The sequence below is a fragment of the Pinus tabuliformis genome, chromosome 3_2 (genome assembly GCF_031772625.1).
Source record: "Pinus tabuliformis cultivar Carrire ecotype Pingquan chromosome 3_2, CPIR1, whole genome shotgun sequence".
NCBI lineage: Eukaryota > Viridiplantae > Streptophyta > Pinopsida > Pinales > Pinaceae > Pinus > Pinus tabuliformis.
The window spans coordinates 978,967,394-978,980,618 of record NC_142302.1 but is presented as its reverse complement, the minus strand read 5'-3'; positions in this window follow the sequence as shown (position 1 = coordinate 978,980,618).

Below are 13,225 nucleotides of genomic sequence, written 5' to 3'. Positions count from 1 at the left end.
TGTTGTTGTTGTTGGGACAACTGTCGTGGATTTAACGGTTGTTGTTGTCCAACAATGAAAGGTTGGCCAGGTTGTGAATAAACTATACCAGTGTAAGCCTGGGTTAGTTCAGATAAGGGTATACTAACCTGAGGTTGTTGTTGAACTTTAGAAACAAGTGGTTGTTGTACAACAACCTGAGGAACTTGAACTTCCTGACTTGAAATTTGTGATTGCAAGGTAGAAGGTTAAATTTGTACCAGTTGAGATACAACAGTTTGAACTTGTGACTGTGGTACAATAGTAACAATAGGTATGGTGGGAATAGCTAACACAGTTTGTATTGGTTGTGTTGGATACACAAGCCTTGGTTGGACTGGAATTATTGGTTTCTATTAACAAACTCTAATTCCAGATTGACTTGAATACTGTGGGATATTACCATATGGTAGCCCCCCAGAATAAGGAGGATATGGTGAATAAGCATATTGATCTCCATATGGTGGCAATCCAGTATTTAATGGATATATAGGTCTTTGTTGACCAGATTGCCCAGTTTGATACTGATATGCAGGATCAAACTGTTGATTTCCCATTAGAGAAGAACCAGGTAAAATTTTGGTTGAGGACATGGGTGATGACCATGGTGTAGAAGCAACCCTTGAGTGGGTTCTAGACAATGATTGGTAACCAACCAGGATGGATGATTCACCATATAGGTGCGAATCAGGTGTGGTTGAAAACATCAAAGAGGTTACAATAGAAGATTCTACTGCAGCTACATCAAATGATACAGTCTAAGATGTTGACAATTGTTCAGCGATAGTTAACTGACCCAAAAGTTGTCCTAAATATTCGATGGGTACTTGAAATGAAGCAAGATCAAATGAAGCAAAGAAATCAAGAGTATTAGGGTAAAGATAAATCCTAGTTCCAAAGTGAAACAGGGTTCCAAGTGTGGAATATTCTTCCAATTCCTCCTCTATGGCAATTAAACCTGGTGGAAGGACTTCACCATCAGGTCCGTAAAAGATTTTTGGTGTTAATAAAGTTAAAGTTTCAATAGTTACTAATGTCTGGGGGGTAACCGATTGATTGTATTTTGGTAAAGTAACAACTTCTGAATGTTCAAATTCAAAGTCCAGATGTTTGGGTAAATGAAAAACAGTTTCAGAAAGAGGTTCTTGAACAACTTTAGGTTCAAATGTAACTTTTGTTTGAATTGGGATAGATTTTGGATTAACCTCTGGTTGAACTGATTCAAGTTCAAAAGTACTTTCTTGTTGAGAAATTTTAAGTTGAGGATCAACTTGTTGTTGAGCAACTTTGGTTACTGTTTCACTAGGATCAATGCTAATGTCCTCAGGTAATTGTGAAACTTCCTCTTTGGGAATAGATATACCAGAAATAGTTGGAGCAACTAGAGTCTCTGTACTTACCGAAATAGATGATTCAGGTAACTCAGATGAAGAACTAGGAGTTCTTGATGTACTAGACTCAGTTAAGCAAGACCACTTTGCCCGAATTAGTGTCGCTTCAGGAGGCAAAGGCGATTTGCTCGTTGTTCTCTGTGAATGAAGGGGTATGGGTTGATGTTCCTCCACGATTGCTGATTAATTTTATTATTCAAAAAGAAATAAACAAAAAGGGGTACACTAGGCAAAAGGTTTACCAAGCAACTGTGAACTACAGAATACCTCTTGGTGAACCAAGAAGTACGGACATGCAATCTCCCCAAATGTCGTGTTCAATGTATCATAGTTTACAAGGTGGCCGACTCAGTTACTTAAGGATGGATAGCAACCTAGAGTTGTCCTCCCATATATACCCGAAGGTACGTGGAGGCCTAGTCCGTATAAGCGTTGTCTAATGCAAAACCGCATAGTGAGAGCATTCCCATATACTTTACGTACTGTAGCACTGCCCTATATACCCGAAGGTATGTGGATGAGCTACGATTTACTCACGTATGTGGAATGAGGTATCACACTCGGGATGTATTACAGACAAGTTAGCGATAGCTACTTTGTTTTACGATGCTAGAACACGTCTCTAGCCTAGAACCACTAAATGTTATTGCTAATGACAATGCTCCATTAGGTAAATTGATGTTTATTTTAAGTTGATCTTGCTTAGGAATTTTCCTTTCAAGTTCACCATGTGATGTATTCTGAATTTCCTAGGAATCAAACTATCATGATAAGCATTCTTTCTATTCAATTTAACGATGAAAATCCTAGCTACTTAGGGATAGAGCTATCACATTTCTTTTGATCAAAGAGAAAAGAGTACAATCTAAATGAAAATTCCCTACACTATTCCTATCAGCGCACAAATTTTTTTTCAATGCAACATGCATGTATTTATTTTTAATTTCCCTTAATGTGAATGAACAAAAAGGAAAACTAATGCACAATCGATCAATAAACTCTTTTCATAAAAATGATGATTTTGCGACAATTTCTTTTCAAGGAAAGTAAGACTTTATGACACTTTCGTTTTCAAAGAAATGAGGAAATAAGACACTTTCAACGAAAAGACTAACAGTATGCACACATCAATCAATCGATATTTCATGAATGAAGATTTTACGAAAATTCAATTTTCGAAGGAAAATATGATTTTATGACACTTTCTTTCCCTAAAGATCAATCGACCAAAAACTAACTTTCGACTATAGATTGAAAATGAAAAAGTAAATACATAGGAAACATCTATCAATCCTAGTCTAAGTAGGGCAAGGTAAGGAGATGAAAAACTATTTTTCATAGACAAGACATCATTGACATTCAACAAATCATTCAAACAGGAGAAAATGACCCTCAAAGGATCAGCACAGGCAGCAGTGAGAGACAATGCGCCTTAGCGCACTAGGTCTATGTAGGAAGTGCATTGCAATGCACTGTGTTCTTCATTGGGCTGCGCTAGTGACAGTAATCCATTTTGAAGGCAATTTTGACACAGTTTTGACTTAATTTTCAATGAAAGAATATTGAAATTCAATCAACGACCACAAGTATAGTATGTAGAAATCCCTTAAGAGGCTGATAAGATACTAAGATGGATGATCTCTCCCCAGTGGAGTTGCCAATTTGTTTTGGGAAGTTTTAGTGTCTACGGATAAATGCTTAAACCCCTAGACTAGTAGCTAAGTCTAGAACAACAATGAAAATCATTCTCTACTTTTTCTATGACCAATAGATTAAATAAGATAGCAAAGAATCCTACCTGAAGCTCTCGCTTACTAGTTATCTCCCTTGACCAATTCTATCGCTCCTTTCCATACTTAATCTGCTTGAAGAGTACCAGCACATAGACAGAAGACAAAAACCAATCAAAGCATATGATAATGATCTATTGATTAAACATAGCATGGAATCAAGTACATAATGCACATATGAAAGCATCAATGGACAATACAAGCATATGGAAAAATATTTGAACACTTTATTAGTAAAAGGAAGAGTTACAACCCAATTTGCTTGATTCAGTATCACTCCTCCAATTCAATCCCATCCTCTCCTCATAACAAGAAAGACATTTTGACATCATTACAATACTTGAAATCAACTCAAGTCTCATACTAACAACATCTCCCTATAATTCAATGATTTCCAGCCCCTGATCACTTAGATGAGTGCTCTTTTTATAAGTGAATGAAGGAAGTTATGCCATAAATGGTGATAATGAATGCCCTCTCAAACTTAGGATTTAGTTCCATGGAGGAAGGGATAAAGAGATTGATGTTACTTAACTCCCTACCTCATCCAAATTCAAGCCCAACGAAGTAGATATACTTGGGAAACTTCTAGATGCATCCAATGGATAAGAATATTCCCAAACCCTAATGCAATTTCGCTCAAATTCGCCCAGCGCAGGCCAAAGAGGGCTTAAGTGCACTGCATAGCACCCTAACATTGTACTGGACTACACTACAACTCACCCTAATGAAGGCCTACCTACGCTGATATTCTTAGAGGCAATTTCTAGATGATTTCAGTCATGGAACTTCTTGGGAAGCTAGGCATCCTGATGGTTTACTTCTTTAGGGCATGTAACAACTGAATTAGGGTTTGATGGGCCCTAATAGTAATGATCTGTAAGTTGGGGTGTATGTGCCCAAATGGATCTATAACATGAGGGTAGATGGAAACGATTTTAACTTTTGCTCATCCTCTGTATAGTCATAGGTTCGGGATATAACAACAAACTCAAATAGGAAAGTGTTAGGGTCCTCTATGGTCAAGCCATGGAAATGAGGTAGAGCAGAGGGGCTTATATTCTTCATTTTAGTGTCCCCATTGGTTTCCCTAATGGGGAAGGCACCCTCAATTCTTTCTCTATCTCCTCTGTCATCTTAGTTTTCAGCCATTGGCTTAATAGGAATGGGTTCTTCCTCTTCTTCTTCCCTTATAGGTTCTTCAAATATGTCAGGTTTCTCACCTAAAGGTTCTTCCAATTCACAGTCACCGAAGCAAAGAGAAGGTTGACTATTAGATATAGTGGGGGTATTTGGCAAGAATTTTCATGAATTATCCCTATTCCTACGAGGCATGAAAGGAAATATTTTTGGGTTGGTTTTTTGTAAGATTTTCTTTAAAGCTAGAAAGTACTCTGCAGAAAGGAAATTGTTGATTAAATGAAAAACTATTAACAGAATGGAAACTACTTGCAGAATGAAATTTTTGATTGAATGGAAAGACTTCTAACAGAAAGAAAACTACTTGAAAAATGAAATTTCTTAATTGAATGAAAAGACTTCTGATAGAAAGAAAACTACTTGGAGAATGAAATTGCTTAATTGAATGAAAAACTACTAACAAAAAGGAAACTACTTGCTAAATTGGAATTGTTGATTGCAAAATGGAAAGGAAAGTAGATAAATGACAAATGAAAGAAACAAACTAGATTACTTTTGCGGAAATAAACTAATGTAAGAAAATTGAAGACTAGAAGTAGAAGAAAAGAAAGTTAGAGTCTAGAGACTAGAAATAGAGGAAGGAGCAATAATTCACATCCTACTCTAACACCTCCCCGGCAATGGCACCAAAAAGTGATGAGCCTAGGTATTGCTGTAAGAATGCTACAACTCCTAGGGCTACTAGCTTTACTTATCAACCCGGGGTTCGTACAAACTTGGAGGTGACAATGTTATATGCACAAGTAGAAGTGAAGGTACTGCCTATTGTCACTGCTCATCTAGCAAGAGACCCCAGGGGTTCCAGGCCAGACTTCTATAGGGTCAAAAGAAGCTTGATTTCGATGGGAGAAGAGAAAATCTATTTTAAGGGAGAGCTACTCTACTGCAGTAATGAAGAAAACAATCACGTAATGCTAAACTCACACCAGACCCTAGCTAACCAATTAAAAAACTATGCTAAGAAGAATTACTAGATCAATCACTAATCGAATGCTAATTCTCTAAGTTATAGAAGTAAAAGAATCAAAACTAGACTAAGGGATAAGCAATGGAAACTAAGCTAAGTCTATGTTTAAGCAGAAGAGCAGTCGAAGATCAAAATTGGTCAAAAGAGGACATAAGGGAGCGACAACGCATAAGAACCATTCGATCAGTTGAGTGAAAGATAAAGGAACAGCTGAGATTAGATCACAAGAGGGTACGTAGGCAGATGGGCGAACATGGTTAACTAATAGGATGGATGGCTGAGATTATATCGCAGAGGTTAAGTCAGGAGATGGACGGACAATATTAATCAGCAGATGGATGATGGAGATTAGATCGTGGGCAAAAGAAATGTACGGAAATGGTAGCGGGTTTGTGGAGGTGGTAAGTTGTATTTTGTGTGCCCTCAAAACCATAAGTTGCATTTTGAAATTTCACGCGATTAGCCTTACCAAGCGACACATAGCACGAGTAAACCAATTTTCTCGCTTGCTCTCGGATGGATAATGGTTGAATAGAAATCTGTGGGATATGGAGCGACAGCCGTTGAATCAGGCGGGGCTGATCAACGGTGCAGATCGGCCAAGCTAGTTGGCAATTGGGTGAAGCGACACCCATCGAATCAAGAGACAGATCGATGGTGGAGATTAAAGCAGGAGAAGAAAACGTGCGGAAATGTCTGAGCGAGTTTAGAGGGTGGTAAGCTATTTATCACGCGCCCTCAAAGTTGTAAGAATTTTTCTAAAATTTTACACGATTAGTTTCGTAGCACGGGGAAACTACTCTTATCACGTTCCCTCAAGTGGATAACGATTAGATAGAAATCCACGCGATATCGCACAATAGCCATTGGATCTAGCGAGGTAGATCAACAGTGGAGATTTGACCGAGCTAGTTGGCGAGCGGGTGTGTGATAGACATCGAATCAGACAAGGCAGATCGATGATGGGGATTTAAAGTGCATAAATTCAGCGTTGAAAATGAATTGGGTGATGATTGGTCAGGTTTTGCTGTGTAAGGTAATCTACGGGTAAAAACCATTTAAACACGAATTATTGCTTCTTCCTAAGTATTTCATGCTGAGGGAGAATGAAAGGGATATGAGGGATATCAAATGACAAGAAGAGAGTGAAGGAGCAGATGATCATGAAAGGAACAGAGTAAAAATGTAATGGATCCAGTGACTGTGTTAAACAACAAACTCCCTGTGAAAACGAAAACCCCATGTTTTTGGGGTTGCTGCAGGGTTTCTTCCTCACATCATGGTCCCAGAGGGAGGAGGTGAGGTCGAGACACCTATGGGCAACCATGCGGATCTTTTCTTTGCTAACCTGCTAATTGAATGAAATCATAAATGAAGCAAACTGAAACAAAACTAATCTACTCTACACTACTGTAATGAGACCGCAACTACTTAAACAAATAAAGAGTTAAACAATAAACCTCTGTAATGGAAATGCAACTACTTAAAAAAATAACCAGTTAAACCATGAATCATCTACTCTATACTTTGGTGATGTAAATGCAACTACTTAAGCAAATAAACAACTAAACCATGAAGCTATGCTAATGTTGTAATGGAAATGAACTACTTAAGAAAATGAATAGGAAACCATGAATTTGTACTACTGTTGTAATGAAAATGCATCTAATTAAGCAAATGAACAGAAAATGGGAATCTATGCTAGCATAACAATACAATAAAGAGGATCTTTGGCTACTAGGGTCGGGCCCTAACCCAAGAGCTTCAGCCCTCTGATTTAACTCAGTGTTGGCTCAAAACAAAACTCATCTTCATTATAAATCAAAAATTGTTACAAGACTTGCAGCTTGAAAACAAGGTGGAGTTCTACAGTGAGAAATCTAAATTATTGCTAACTCTTCCTAACTTCTAGTAACTAAAAAATTGAGGTCCGAAGCCTCTCTACTTATACATCTGAAGTCTCCAATGACTTCCTTCAAAATTAGGGAGGCACAGCTCCCAATTCAATGATAAACTCATGCTTTCCCTTTCACTAGCTCGGTTGCCTTCTAGTAGGGAGGCTTGGCTCCCAACTCAAGATAAACTCATACTTTCACTTGCTTGGCTGCCTTCTAGTACACTTGATTTGGCTATTTGCACCTTCACTTGCTTGGTTGCCTTCTAGAAGGGGGTTGTTTGTACTTTCAGCTGATGGAGGGATATTTGAATAGAGGGGCAGTAAATGAGGAGGATTTACCTCCTGTATTTCCTCTCCCTTGTCCCATTCGAGTTTTTTCCAAGGTCTTTACCATAGTTCCTTACTTTTATCTTTTATCCCTACATTCTCCTTGCTTTTCTCCTTTATTCCTGCATTACATGTACATTAGACCACAAAGAAAAATATCCAACTCTACTCATCTCATAAACAAAATATAATCAAAAGTATGTAATAAGTTGTGAGAATAGTTGGTTTGACTAAGCTAGGAGGTGAATTAAGGTCAAATAAGGCCCATATAATTACTCAATGATGAGGCTCATCAATGATATCCAGAGAATCCATCAGTGAAGGAATAAACTTCTTGGCCCACAACATTATCCAGGACTTCATTACTAATAGGAGTTGGGAATGGATCATGAACACAAGAATTATTGAGGTTGTGGCAATCCACATAGACCCTGATATCATTTGAGTATTTCTTATCCTAAATAACTATATGACTAATCCAATCAGATTCATCAACAAGAAATATGAGTCTCACAATTAACATTGTATCAATTTCCTTCTTAACCTTTTCTTTCACTCTTGGGTTCAAACAATAAAGTTGATGCTTTATTGGCCTAGCGTCATATTTTATAGAAATATTCATCTCTCCCAAGTATCCTTTGGTTCCCTTCAACTCTAAAACTGATATATGGAATAAATATTCATACTCCTTTAGCAAGTCAAATTTTCCTTGGTGGTCTATTCACCCCGGTAGTCGCCAATAGATGCGAGTTTGACTTTATCATTAGAGCCAATGTTATACTTGTGAAACTTCAAAGATTTAAGATGTAGGGCATATTTCACAAGATCTTCTTTCATGCTTCTTTCCCCTTCAGATTCTTTAAATTATAAATGCCTTAATTCTTCTAAATCATCATCTTTAGGTTCCCTGTTTACTTTTCCAAAAGCAACTGCATCTTGAAATCTTAACTCATGTACTTAAAGAGTACTAAAATACTCAGCAAAAGGATTCCTAGTAGGAAAGAAAACCCTCTTAATTTCCATTATGACTTCATCAATGTATGCATCTTCATATGAGAAATTAAAATCACTACAAAATTGACATATTAATCCTTCCTAGTTTGTTGTCTACCTTTGCATTTCTTCCTTCAGGAACTGGGCTTGAGGAATCAATCCCAAAGTGTGGATGAACTAATTTACCCATAGATCATATGGAAACTTAACCTTCTTCCAAACAACATTGTAGGCTTGAATATTATTTTGTAGACTATTATGAACTTGAAAAATAGGAATGGCATCCATGCCCTTCTCAGCTATATTGAATCGATACAACATTGGAGATTTAACTAAATCCCAAGATTGGAACTAGTTGTGATAAGCTCCCCACCATTGGGAAGGAGTAGCTTGTGAGGAAGAAAGCATCAAAGTAATCCTTTGAATTTCTTCAATATTCAACTCAACTTCTTTAATAATTCAATTACATAACTAATACCATTGGATGTAGGGTAATACCTTACCCCAATACCAATCCAACGAGTGTATTTGATGGTTGAACAACGTCTAAACTACAACTCATAATCCACTTTCTACTACTCTTCCAACACAACCTCTGAACCAATTTCATTGTTTTGAACTCTTCTCCAACTAAGATAACCATATATTGTAGGATTAGCATAATCCCCCCACTTCCCTATATTTAATTGATATAGCTCATTCAGAACATTGGTTTCCTCAACATCATCAATGAGCTCCATGAACCGAGGACCCTGGTAAGCATCAAAAGGTTGTATGACTCTAAATCCATCCACCCTGAAATTCATGGTGGCATAATTTTTGAATTCCCATTCCACTCCTGGTAGTGTCGAATATGGGTCTTTATCCCTAATAATGTTGATGACTTCAAAGTCAGCATATGTCTTAACTCCATCAATGTCTAGCTCTACATCCTCCATATGACCAATAGGGAGAATGGAATATTGATTGGCCATGCACAACTGGATTGGAGAGAACACAAACTTGAGTCTTCCCAACACTTCCCATGTCTTCGACAGAAAAATATTCACATTGAAACCCATATCCCACATAGTATCGTTAATTTGGTGTCATGTAATCTAAGCATCAATGTGAAATTCCCTCCCATTTTTGCTCTTGTTTTCGAAAAATCATTTGTTGTTTCATTCTAGAAAATTCGTGGAAAAGGGATACTCTAAAAAGTATTCATATTTCACTCTAAAAACTCTTCATATTTCACAATACGTTCTAGCTTCTTCTGTATTTCGCAGTGTAGTCTAGAATTTAGTCATTTTAGAATCATCTGGAGTCTATCAAGATCTACAAATACCAATACCAATTTCACTCTACATCCTCATCTCCTTAGCCTGAAAATTCGGGATACCAAGTAAATGATCTAGCTATGTTCCCAACCATTGGAATATGACTAGGTGGAACTAAGATAAATCCTCTTGAGCTAAGTTGCAAACAATTTGTGAAATGCGATTAACTACTGCTACCATAACTACCAGATACATACATCTTATGAACTCTATGGAATTTTAGAGTCTTGGCTAACTTGGAGATGAAACTTACAGATTTTTGATAGGGTACAAAGGGAAGGATAGGGAGAGAGCCAACCATGTTTCTATTTTGTGTACTGCTACTTTTAGGGGAGGAGTCATTCCCATGGAACAATCTTCTCATAACAAAGTTCATATCCTAATCTACAAGAGTATTTAGATCAGTCAACATGATCTTCCATCTTGGTGTTTCTTCCATGTGGATTCCATATTATTCCCAAACGGCCTCACTATTCCTAATTTGATCTCTTATCTCATCTCCTCCAAATCATCCTTTTGCACTAGAGTTTGATCCTTCTCCTACTAATTCATTTCACAAATATGGGTTTATTATCTATCCTCTATGCAACTTCAGAATGCTTAACACCTCTCCTATCTATTGCAACTCTCTTCGCCTCCTCCTAATATTTCTTAATTTGTGTTCCTTCCATTCATAAGATATCTGCACCCTCCAAATTGATCTAAAATCTTGTGCTTTCCAAAACGCCTCCCCATTCGTAGCAACTCCCTTTCTACTTATGCAACCGATCAACATCTCCCCCCAAAATACTACCCCCAGTACAAGGGTTTTATGCTGCCATATTGGATTGTTAAAATGGTAGCAACCTTTCTTCCACAATGATAACTTTAATCCTCAAAGGAATTTCTTTTAGAAAACCATCCTCTTAACCTGTACTTGAACATTTCTTCCCCTTTATAAAATGAATGATGATTTTATGCAACAAACCCAATGATATATCTTTCCAACGTAACTTGAATCCAAAAATCAAAATCCCTACTAAGCTCATGATCCAGATGATGATTGTTCTCAACCAATGATACAACTCCTCTAGGAATTTGCACCAAAATATTTTGTATTGACCATAGGATGGATCCACAATGAGAATCTCATTCCGGACCAGTCTAGGTTTTTTGGTCATAACTGTGCCTACTAGTATACAAATGAATCAATTTTCTTTGCCCACCATTCTCGAACACTAATATTGTTTATATTAGTCACCATTATCTAAAAACCCCACTTAATCTTTAGGTTACAAAAACATAACCATTTGTTATCTAATATTTTTACTATAGAGATCCAAGGTTCAACCATAGGGTGCCAACAAAGGTCCCATCGTAGTTTGGCATAAAATTGGCTTTTCTATCTTCCATAAGGGAAGAAAGTGTCACCCGAGGTGTGCTAAGAATTTTATAGGATGATTATGGTTTTAGATGGTGTTAGAATCCATTAAATCAAATAAAATATACCTTATAATCACCAACATTCATAGGTCAATCATGTATACCTTGCATAAGAGTGAAACAGATGCAATATTCAGAACTCAACGAAGAAACTCAGATGTTTTAAAGTAGGTGCACAAACACTATCACATCCATACATATAACACAATAATATTTCCTACAATATCCTCCTTTATTTATTAGCAAGCCTGATAAATATTACGTCTACATATAAGAATTAACTCGGCTAGATCTGTGAAATATCACTTCCAAAACCCATTACAATGATAGAATTATGCATGATTACAATAGAATAACAATGAAAAATAATGACTCCTATTTTTAGCAGCATAATGAAACTCTTTTAATATCTCTCATCACACCTTTCCTTTCATTTCTATATATATCCTTTGTCCCATTAAACTTATTGGCATAGAAATAGAAATAGGGTTAAGACTCTGGGTTTAGGGGCAGGGGCAAAAAAGGCTCTGTTGTAGTCTATCACATCGCCAACATTTTCACCTTACCTACGAAGGGTAAGGAGTCTCACCCGAGGCGTTCTGCAACATTAGTTAAATAAGGGTTTCAATTCAATACCATTGAAAACCATATCAAGGAATCTAGAGCAGGGAACATTGACCTATTCTTCAAAGAAAACAAATCGCAACAGTCTATACATGTTGTAACAGAATGACTACCTAAGCATGTGCATACATAAAATCTTAAATAACCAGAATAAAGCACAATGAATATGCTATGATCCCATAACATTCCTCTTCATGAATATAAAGGTAAGTACATTACATCAGACTCGCAACCTATTCCTCAACATCAGAATGCCAACAGGCATAATACAAGCTTATAGAAAGATAATCACAAAATTGTTCTCATAGCTCCACAACACAAGAATAATAGTATCATTGAACAACCGTGACACAACCTAATACAAACCTCTTCTCAGTTCTCCTTTCTACCTTTTAAATTCTTCTTCCCTTGTCCTGTTGAACTGCTAGTTCCTTCTCCGTTGCTCAGTTTCCTTGATTCCTTGGATGATCTTGCTCTTTTCCCGCTCAGTTGTATTTTCTTCTTCCCACCACTCCTCAGCAACTACCAATCTTCTGCCAGTTCCTTACCTTTCCTTGGTTGTTAGTTTTGCAGCTTCCCAATGACCATTTCTCCCACTTGTTGTCAATTTCTTCCTCCGCAAAACATCCTAATTTCTAAACAATGAAGGCCCTAACAAAAATTGCTTGTGCTCGCTTGATGTAGTTAGCTCTAACCACCCAGATGAGATCTATACCTACTTGGTATACAATCACTTGATCTCTTCAACTTTAGCAACTCGATCCTTCTTTTGCGGATTTAAAAAATTCCACATAATTGATTGGTCCTTCACTTTCCATTTCTTTCTTTTCCATTGTTATCTTCCAAAAAAATCAACCAAACTCCCTTGTGGATTATGCTACTTGCTCTCTACAAATGCATTTTGGTCAAAATTGACCCCACAAAAATGAAAGACCAAAAAGCCTTGACCATAATCTATTGACTCACCCTCAAGTCAATCCTTTGCTTTTGTGATAAGTCCTTGTGTCAACTCAACTAATGTTGATCCTTTCTGAACATGTGCATAGGTTTATCCTTCAAATGAACGGCCCAACAAGTATTGTAGGTGCGAATGTGTCAGGAAGAGAGTGTGTGAGAGGCAACAAACATGTATGTTGAGTGACAAAAATTTAAATACTAAGGAAAAAAATATGTGTGTGTGTGAAGATGAATGCTTTAGGTTAGTGTATGAATGGGAAACAAGGTTGTTTGTTGTGTGAGACAACAAGTGAGAGTGATTGTGATAGCTAGTGTGAATG